The sequence below is a fragment of the Oratosquilla oratoria genome, chromosome 27 (assembly GCF_046742065.1).
Source record: "Oratosquilla oratoria isolate Oo_2021 chromosome 27, ASM4674206v1, whole genome shotgun sequence".
In the NCBI taxonomy this organism is placed as follows: Eukaryota; Metazoa; Arthropoda; class Malacostraca; order Stomatopoda; family Squillidae; genus Oratosquilla; species Oratosquilla oratoria.
This window is the reverse complement of record NC_134803.1, coordinates 8,897,944-8,908,761: the sequence shown is the minus strand read 5'-3', so window position 1 is coordinate 8,908,761 and position 10,818 is coordinate 8,897,944. Positions and strand designations below refer to the sequence as shown.

General features: G+C 40.7%; 1 protein-coding gene across 3 annotated transcripts in view; it reads left to right on the top strand.

Annotated features, from left to right (window-relative positions):
* Positions 1-9,513: 9,513 nt before the first annotated feature.
* LOC143039883 (putative inactive carboxylesterase 4) overlaps positions 9,514-10,818 on the top strand; it is an 84,160-nt gene continuing 82,855 nt past the window's right edge. For all 3 annotated transcript variants that reach the window (XM_076210200.1, XM_076210201.1, XM_076210199.1), the window contains exon 1: positions 9,514-9,648. The gene's annotated coding sequence lies outside the window, so the exon portion shown is untranslated. The remainder of the gene's footprint in view (positions 9,649-10,818) is intronic.

Sequence of the window (10,818 nt, the reverse complement as noted above, 5' to 3'; positions counted from 1 at the left end):
TGACACACGGACCATTATTTCTTCTCATTTTCTTGCGACTGCTTTCAAACCACAGTTACCAAATACTTTCGCTCAAGGGACTCGTAGGCTCCACATTTTTTCGTCCCCTTGCAGCCCTTTTCGGCTATCAATTCCCTCTACTCCATAGAATTGCCGGAACTCTTAAGGCCTCTAGCAACTACTTCTTGATAATTTTCCTTCTCCTTAACTTTATTAACTGTTGCGCCAATTTGGCAGTCAATCGCAGTGCCTTAACGAGTTTTAGAGAGACTTCTAATTGCTCAGGAAAACCCTCCCCTTCTTTATAGGTGTCTACATATACCTGCAAGCAAAGACACATATGTTTGATATTAAGTGTGGGATTCCACAACCTCTCAGTTTTACTGTTTGTCCATGTTACAGTTGTAATTTGTTACTTTATGATTAGAATTGGTGTATTTCAACCAAGAGTTACCGTTTGATTGGGTCCCATAACGATTTTACCCTCCCTGCGCGCTTGCCATTTATTGTTTAGGCTAGTTTTAATTAGGCTAGTTAGGATCATATCGTCCTCTCTCGTGACTAGTGACTACCTCAAAGGACTACTAGAAATGATTCAACTCCCACATAAACGTTCCACTGCGCTCCCTACGGAACTAGTAATTTGAAATTAGAAGTACCGGCAACAGTGTATGCCATAGGCATAGGCAGTTGACCCGACAGTGCCGGGCACCGGCAGTTAACCCCCGGGTCCCCACAGGGAGAGGTGGGCCTCACGTGCTCTCGGAAGATCAAACGCGCCCCACCCTTCCATAGGGCGGCTATCGAGGATTTTCACATTAATCCGATCCGTTTAATCACCGTCAGGCTCTACACGAGTGATTCATGTACAAAATCCCCCGGAGAACTATTGAATTGAGACCAGTGTCATCTCGACCAGTGCCACCTCGACCAGGAACGTGTTTGATCGGTGCGGCGACGAGTTTCGCCTTCAGTGACTATAAAACTTAATCAGTGTGCATGTCGAAACCCCTTTCGGGACGTAAGAACCGATTTTTAGAGAAATCCGGAAAGGAAGTCTTCGGAACGGATCCCTCCACGTGGGTCAACAACGAGGACAGCCAGGTTTCCCGCCGCGCTCAACAGCAAAATTATCCTTCAATAGCAGCCGCATCCTGCCGGAAAGAGGGACCTGCGCTGATTTGAAGACATCCACACAATCTGAAGAAACCACGGAGAGATGCCCAAGGGGCATCAAGGTATTTGGTTATGTGCTAGTTAGGACGCGCGCAGGGTTAGCTAGGTAGAATACATAAGTGAAAATTGATTATCTCTTAAGGTGGAACTTTTAAGGATTTGAGTTGCATGTTAATAATGTTTGATTGTAGAAATAATCTTGATCATTAAAACTTATAATAGGATGATCTGTTTCATTAGCCTAGGATTGTGTTCTACTGAATGAGTTGTCCCACCCCCTTTTTTGAGTTATAGGCACGCCCGCATTGAAGGGTGCGTGTGTGGTCCCGGTCGGTGACTCAAATCTCCTGGACCTTGGCTTCCCACTGCAGCTATCTCCCTTCGCCAATTCCCCAAGGTATGAGTACTTCCCACGCCCCCGCAACCACCAAATCATTCTATTCTTTTTACTATCATGCCTCTGCATTTCATGATCTTTCCATTTCCATATTTCAAACATGTCATTTGTTGCCTTTCTAAAGCTCGTCTGCGCTCGATCCCTTCAATAATTTTACCTTTCCGAATACTTTCCTTTATTTCACCCATGGTTCTTCCTTTTCTTTGATCTCTGTCTTTTGTTGATAAGCTTGTTCAGTTCTAGTCTATTTCGTCTATCTTGATTTTAATTTGCATTTTCCTTCTTTTAATTAGTTCATTTGTAGCTTTGTTTTCTCTATTTTTTTACTTTCTACTTTCTCTGCAGATTCCCTAATGATATTCACTAAATTCAAATTCTTACTTTCTACGGTGTCCTCGTTATTTCTTATTTTCGAATCTGTTTTCAATTTCTATTCCTTCTTGTTATCCTTAACCTTCGCAAGGTTTATTTTTTCAAAACAAGTTTATTTCTCTCGCCTCTGAAATTGAATTTGGTATATAGGTATACACTACCTATATTTAACTTGTTTATGACCATAACTCTTGCCCTCATCTATATGAAGTTTATTTCGTTCTCTGTTGGTCCATTTGGTCTTCTCAAGGTCCATTTACGACCTGCACGCTTTTGGAGGAAAGCGTCCATTATTCTCATGTTGTAGTTCTCTGCAAAATTGACCAATATCTTGCCTCTCACCTACTCCAAACTTCCCAACGCATGGCTCATTTCCTTCCTTCTTCCCCACTTTAGCATTAAAATCGCCTATTACCAGCGTATATTTGTTTTTCTTGATTCATTACCTGAATTAAATCATAATAAAAGGTCTCAATTTTATTGTCTGAGCTCTGTGAATTTGGTGCACATAGCCTACTTGAATTATTTTTGGAATGTACCTTTTACACAGTTTTATCACAATCCAAGATACCCTATCTGATAAAGTGCATTCACTACGTTACCAGCAACTTCTCGGTTTATCAGAAATCCTACTCCACTAGATTTTTCGTTCTCCTTACCTATATAGTATGCAGATGGTTGGTACCGCCTCTTAAGGTTGTTGGTTAATACACAGCGAAGGTATCCAGGCTTGATGTATTAAATGAAGGTAGAGAATTGAGGGTAGAGGGTAGAAGGCTAAAGGTATGGAGAAGACAATTGAAAGTTGAAGAGGCAGGATAAATAAACTCTTCGTTGAAATTAAATGTTATTACAAGAAAAAACACATACAACATAAAAGGGTATAGAATAATAACAATATATCAAAGCATATCACAGGAAATAAATCAGGTTACTGAGTAATTATTGAGTGTGCTTATATTTGCAACACATAGGTCCAGGTGGGCTAAACGAAGTCTTGATTATGGTGTAGACCAGGGCTTCTCATTAGGGGTGAAATTCACCCCCAGGGGGGAATTTTGGGTTTTCTGGGGGTGAATTGTGACCACAGTCAGTTTACGCGGTGAGGAAAGCAGTTATAGGTTTTGGCCTAACTGGCCTGTCACCTGGGCTGGAATTATACTAATATGGGAAAAATATATACTAATTTGGAAAAAATAAAAGGGTTTATAGTAATATTTGCATATTATTTAGAATGCATTTTTTGAAATAGGCAATCTTGGAAAGGAGGGGGGGAATGACATTCAGACAAATGGTGAAAGGGGTGAATGGGCCAAGTAAGGCTAAGAACCCTTGGTGTAGACGAATCTTGATACCGGTTGCTGAGGTCGCACGAACGGTCTCAGGGGACAAATAGGTAGTCTGGAGTGAATATTATGGACGATAACTTCTGGTAAGGGAAGCTTCTGGTAGTTCTTCTAGTGAGAGGAGCTTCTGGTAGTCGGAAACAGGTGAGATAGTGGGCGATGTTTCGTAAATAGAGAAAATAATAGAGAGAGAGAGAGTGTGTCGAGTCGCTTGTAGTCAAGCAGCAATCTGAAGATTGTCCAATACTATTCGGAAAATACACAAAGGCTTTGCAATTTGCTTGGAGGCGGACAGTAGTTGTGGTCCTAGGGACTTGTTAAGCGGAGTTGTCGTAATCGACTAAGGTAGGCTTGGCTCTAGATACGCACCATTAATTAGTAATTTTCTAAAGAACACCAGAATAAATTTAGTAACATCAGCGGGAAAGAGAATTGGCGAGTTTATCAGAAATACAGAAAATTTGCAAGAAAATAAAAGCGTTGTTTACAGAATTCCTTCTACAGGTTGTGAGAAAGTTTACATTGGTGAGACAGGACGCGGCATGGACAGAAGATTAGAAGAACACAAGAGGGGTGTGAAACATCACAGAACATCAAATGCCCTAGTAGTTCATATCGATGAAGAAAATCATTTGCCAAACTGGAAGGAAGCCCACGTTCTACATAGGAAAATGGGAAAAAAGAAAAGGAAAGCTTTGGAGGCGGCACACATTGCCACTGAGAAAACAACAAATTCTCGTAAGGGGTTTATGTCCTGGGTTCAAACGTCCGCACAAGTGGCGGTCGGTGAGTGTGGGGGGACAACGAGACCGGGATGAGGTCACGCAGGGTCATCAGATCACCATGTAAGCTGTTGACGGACTTTGATTCTTATTCTGTATTCAGTCCACTGAGGAAGGCCCAAGAGGTCGAAACGTCTGGTTCTGAATAAAGCTCCATACTCTAGCCTTAACGTTTCATTTTGCCACCTCACCTCCATATTTGTCTGTCTTTACATACATACATACATATATACATATATATATAATATATGTATATATATATATATATATTATAGAATACAATACAAATCATACATTGCATATATTCACGCAAGGCTTACTTTATAATTACAAACAGGAGACTTTATTCACACAAGGGCGTGACACAGCACAACCACAGGATTCTATTCATGTTAAAGGTCAGATATCAACAGATATACCATTCGCTAAAAATCATCGTATTGCTCGAAAAAAGTACTTTTTAAAAGCATACAAATAAAGTTTTTACCTATTACAGAAGAATTTATTCAGAAAATTCACTTTTAATTGCGCCTCGCATACCACTTTTCCGAAGTCTAGTTATTCAGAATAACAATATTGTTTGTTTGGCAACTGTGACGTTACGAACGGGGAATTCCCCGAAGCGCACGGGCGGAATGTTTCGAATAGCAGACGACGCAGTGAAATGAAGACAAAACTGTTTTTTGCCAAATTTGATAAGATGTAGATGGTGGAATTATATAGAATACTGTCAGTATGTTTTTTTTATGTACATTAAACTGTAAATACAAAAAGTTATTGAAGTCTTGATATCTGACCTTTAAAGGTCAGAAATCAAGACTTCAATAACTTTTTGTATTTACAGTTTAATTTACATAGAAAAACATACTGACAGTATTCTATATAATTCCACCATCTACATCTTATCAAATTTGGCAAAAATCAGTTTTGTCTTCATTTCATTGCGTCGTCTGCTATTCGAAACATTCCGCCCGTGCGCTTCGGGAAAGGTTCGGGGAATTCCGCGTTCGTGACGTCACAGTTGCCAAACAAACAATATTGTTATTCTGAATATCTAGACTTCGGAAAAGTGGTATGCGAGGTGCAATTAAAAGTGAATTTTCTGAATAAATTCTTCTGTAATAGGTAAAAACTTTATTTGTATGCTTTTAAAAAGTATTTTTTCGATGATTTTTAGTGAATGGTATATCTGTTGATATCTGACCTTTAAGGACTTGACATATCTCATGTTATTTACCTAATTGTAATATTTGGTAAAGGAGCAACGCTCGTTGGGTCCCGTCTTTAGGACCCTTGATTCCAATTATTATCATACAGTAAAACCCCGATTATCCGAAACGAAAGAGGGGGAGCCTCTTTCGGATAAGCCGATTTTTCGGATAATCCAGATTTATCAGAAATATATTTCGTGTTGACATATTTTGTTGTGTGTGTGTATGTCCTGTGCCTCCCCCCCCCCTCTCTCTCTCCATCAGTCTCAAGTTGTGGATGGAACACAATTTTTTTTATTTTTTTTTTTATTTCATGTTGACGTACATACCTTATACGTAACAGAGAACAAGAATTATTCTATACATATATCTTCCACTATCCTGACGAACACAATAAAGCAACTCCGCCACTCCCCGCCTCCGTCACCATCACTCCACAACCCTTCCACTCCCCACCTCCTGGTGGTGGAGTCAGAAGGAAGGGTCGTCCATTGCTCCATCTTCACTGTCCAAATCAAAGGTAGACAAGGAGGATGAGGCACTTGATGAAGGGCGAGAAGACTGGGTGGACGAAGGTGTTCTTGGCCGAAAAAACGAGGTGATAGAAGTCTGTTTGGTGCAAGACAGCTGTTTCTCGATGACGTCACTCATTGCTGCTCGCATCATCGGGTACAGTTGATTGCTATTTGAAATGTCCCTGGGTCGCTGGTCAAGAAACTGAAGCACTCCTTCGATGTGGGACCGGACTGTTGCCAAAGACATGGAAGGATCAGAAGGATCATCGTCGTCGTCGTCATCATCATCGTTGTCATGGCCGTGCATCACTTCCTCAGCTATTTCTTTGGTTGATTGGAGAGCGTAACCTGGGCCCCCCTCATCCACAGTGAGCCACTCCTGGACGTCCTCCTCTGTAACTGTCTCGTAATCACCCAGGGCCTCCTTCACCTCTCGCACCTCCCGGTCGAATCCTTCAAACACTTCTCGCATATCCGATTGACCCGCCTTTAGCTTGTCCAATATCTCCAGCTTCTGCTGTATGGTTAGGACGACTTTCTTCCTTTTCCCGGTTTCTTTCGGCATGGTGATGTAGAAAGAAGTGAGGTCGAAGCACAGGTAGAACGCGACTGCCCAGTGTGAACTCTGTGACGTGACTGCCGCCGACTGACGATGTAAACAATGAAACCAAACAAACACACGCTACGCTAAACAAAGTTGTACGCTTAAAACGTATTCATTTTAACTGTTCTTATCAATTTTGAATGTGTTAATATAGTACATATGTAGTTACTTTTACTTATTTTCATGTTTTTGATGTTTTATAATGTTTTAGTATAGTTTTTTTTTTGAAATTTTAATTGCATTATCCAAATCAATTTTGGATAATCCCGTTTTTCGGATAATTCGCTTTCGGATAATCGGGTTTTTACTGTACTTAGATTTGAATTCATATATTTTTCCAACTTGGGCTATATCACTTTCTAAGCTATTCCAGATATTCATGCACCTGTTTCAGTGCTTCTCAACCGAGGAGGTGCGCCCCCCCCCCCCCGAGGCGTTAGGAGGATACAAGGGGGGAGGCGTGAACTCATCTGCTCAAAAATCATTGCTTAGTAAGAATGATAAAATAATTCAAAGAACAAGTGTCTGCCGTTACATACGTCCAAAGTATAATTCTATCAGTCACCCCAACTCGTTTGTTTTCGACCTAAGCAGTGTTAATATATATATATATATATATACATAAACTTTATGTAATTACAAAAAAGGTGGGGGCGTGCGGGTCTGCTGGAAGGGAAAAAGGGGTCATTTAAGATAATTCAGGTACCACCGATCTACATAGAAAACTGCACTTCTTCACACCCTAAATCAACAGATCTCTTCCTCCTTTAGTGACCTGAATACTGTAATCTTATCAAATCTTTCTCGTCGACTTTTCAAAATTGGCAGACCCTGTGCTTTTAGTCTTTCCTCATATGTTTTATCTGCCAGGCTGGAGACCAGTTTGCTTGCTGTCCTTTGTTTTCTCTCGATCTTGCTTATTCACTCTGTGTGGGGGCCATACCACTGACTCATATTCCAGTCTCTGGCAGATAGATCAATGTTTCTAGAATATTTTTCATCATCTCTTCATCTATATAATTAAAAACTATTTTAATTTTCTGTTGCAGTCCGTATGTCTCTCCCATAATTCTGCTGTTACGTCTGTCAGGTGGCAGGTATCTTCTAACGTCAGTCCCAAATGTTTTTCCTGTTTTGATTTTGTAACGGATTCACTTCTCGAGACGGTCTTTTGCATGTTAACAATTTCCAGTACGTTGCACTTTTTTTTTTTTTTTTTTTTTTTTTTTATTGAAACTAATTTTTCACTCTTGGGTCAATGCAAAAATAGTGCGTGATTCACCAGTCTTGGATCACGTGTTGGACTCGTGATCAACAGCTATCTCCCTCCCGAAAGAACTCAGAGCTCATATGACCGATCTATGGGTAATTCTGACATTACGCATGCACACACACACCCAACTCTCCGCCCACGAGAGTTGGAGTAACGACTCGCAGCGCAGTGATAATGAAATTATTTCAGCCCTGGCGGTACTCGAGCCCGGGCCGCCGTAGTGAAAGCCGGGAACTCTAACCACTGCGCCACGAGGTGTGTGTGTGTGTGTGTGTGTGTGTGTGTGTGTGTGTGTGTGTGTGTGTGTGTGTGTGTGTGTGTGTGTGTGTGTGTGTGTGTGTGTGTGTGTGTGTGTGTGTGTGTGTGTGTGTGTGTGCAAGTAGCTGGTTATCATTTGAGAAACTTAGCGTTTGTAAGGAAATACCTTGATGAGAATTCTATGAGGAAGCTTATTTATAACCATGTGTTGGGTAAATTGGACTACTGCAACTCTTTATATTATGGTCTTCCTAACTACTTATTGAAGAAACTTCAATTAATTATGAATAGAGCTGCGAGACTGATAAAGGGTCAGTCTAGAAGGGAACGGATAACTCCAGTGTTAATACAGCTGCATTGGCTCCCAGTCAAAGCACGTATCATGTATAAACAGTGTGTTATGGTGTATCAGGCATTGAAGTTTGGGAGGCCTAATTATTTGTGTGATATGCTCGTGGACTTCCGAATAGATAGTGATATAGCCTTGCGACACAGTATTGAAGTGAATAGACTATTAGAGCCAAGGTTTTATAGAGAATCTGGGCGTAGAGCGTTTGTTAATAGTGCTCCACGTCTCTATAATAGACTTCCTGAAAATGTTAAAATGGCTGAAACTACGACCATCTTTAAGAAGAGACTGAAGACACACTTCTTCACTGCTTCGTATGACTTGGAGAATGTAGTGATGAAATCAGATTTTGGACTTTAGATATTCTACGTGGGGGGCTTGGAGAGCCGTCATCGGCTGAAAGCCCCTAGAAGCCATCACCTAAGTAACCTAAGTAAGTGTGTGTGTGTGTGTGTGTGTGTGTGTGTGTGTGTGTGTGTGTGTGTGTGTGTGTGTGTGTGTGTGTGTGTGTGTGTGTGTGTGTGTGTGTGTGTGTGTGTGTGTGTGTGTGTGTGTGTGTGTGTGTGTGTGTGTGTGTGTGTGTGTGCGTGTATCAATTAATCATCAATGGAAGAAACATCAGTACATCATACAGCCAGATAAATTCTTTCACCAGCCTTGTGGGTCACTCCAGGAACTCTCGTTGCATCTCCACCGTGTTCAACAAAATATTATTTATCTGACAAAATCGAGCTAGGGACGTCGTCCTGGCGATGTTCACTCATGTTCATCATCCCAGAAGAATGGATGACAACAACAACAACTGACATTCTTCCTTGTGATAAACAAAAAAGGGTTACCACCGGCGCCGTCGCCCCCGTGACCAAGTGGCGAGCTACTCTTTCCACCTGCTGCAGCCTCTGAGCATCGAAGAGACCAAGGAAGAATTTCCTCTCGAACCCGTGGAGGTTCCATGTACTTCTTCATTTATTATTTATAAATGATAAGGAATAAGGAGAAATGTATGCCTTCTCACAATTCTGAGATAAGTGTGAACGTACATACTGGTTACATAAATAGGTTATCTGCTGCCAGGTCGCTCACTCTGTTGTTGGCAGGGATCCATGGAGAGGTGGTGTGTGTTGGGGGGGGGGGGCAGGACACAAAAGTTGGGAAGAACCACGTGGTTCTTCTTGTTCCAATAGCAGAATACTCGTCTCATACCGTCGACACTAATCGGTGGAGGGTGGGGGGTAAGGTGGCAAGCACGAAGCATCCCAACTTGTAACAACGAGGCTAGGGTGAGAGTGAGTGGGAACAAAAGAGAGACACTGCTGCATAGGTAGTGACAACGTAGACGGCAGCCAGTTGGTCAGGAGTGACGAGGTAAGGGTTGCTGCAGGCACGGTCAGCTAATTGTGACGTGTGAAGGCGTCCATAGACACCCATGATTATTTGAGAGCACGACGTCGTGTCATGTACGGCGCACATGCGAGAAGTCGATACGTAGGAAACGAGCGTAACGCAACTGTGTCGTAGTGCACCTTCTCGAATCTAAGGAAGCCTAGCCTGGGTTTCTCGCGAAAAAAAACCTGCTTTCACCCTCTCCTCAAACTGCACGAACTTGAGGGAATGCGTTCTTTTCATGTGCTGTTTAAGATTGTTCAGACTTGACATATGTCCCTTAGTTAGAACAGACTGTAGGCACATCTTGCAGCTGAAATTCAACTTCTCTTCCTTGAGAAAGAAGTAGTCCTCTGATTGGATTTCGAAATAAGGCATGTTTCACAAAACTTGTTAACATACAAAAATAGCTGAAATTGGGATATTACTGGAATAATAAAAAATATAATAGTGATAATGATAATAATAATGATAATAATAATAATAATAATAATAATAATAATAATAATAATAATAATAATAATAATAATAATAATAATAATAATAAAACAAAATAAAAAAAAAACATATTGACGGTAAACCTTCATTTTCTGATTTGCATTTTATTTGTATAAAGATCTACAACTTTGGATATCGGTTGGATTTATTGTGTTTGCTAATAGTGACCGTTGCTCACCTCTACCTCAACGGGTGAAATCAGACTAATATAATTTCTTTGTTTAGATTTTAAATACGTTTCACTTGAGCAACAACTTAAATCAAATAAATTGTCTCTGTCAGGTAAGAAAAAAAAAACAGAATATAAACTCAGTATCAGTAGGACAGAAAACGAAATTATTTATGCAGAAAAATTAAATCACTACTGAGTGATAGACCTCAAGGCTAGAGATGACGAATGACTCTTATTTCCTTTTGCTCTGAAGTTTTCGTACGAGGAAAAGGAGCATATATATGCACAAACGCAAACCACAATAAAACAAACATGTAGGAAGGCAAAACTCCCACCATCTCCCTATTAGCATAGCTACTGTGCGTCAGACCTACTATACAGTATATATTGTTGGTGAGCTTATGTCAGCAAAAAGTAAAAGTGTCATTATGTTCCGACAGATATATCTTTATACTCTTTTCGTTTATTTATTTTCCGAAGCA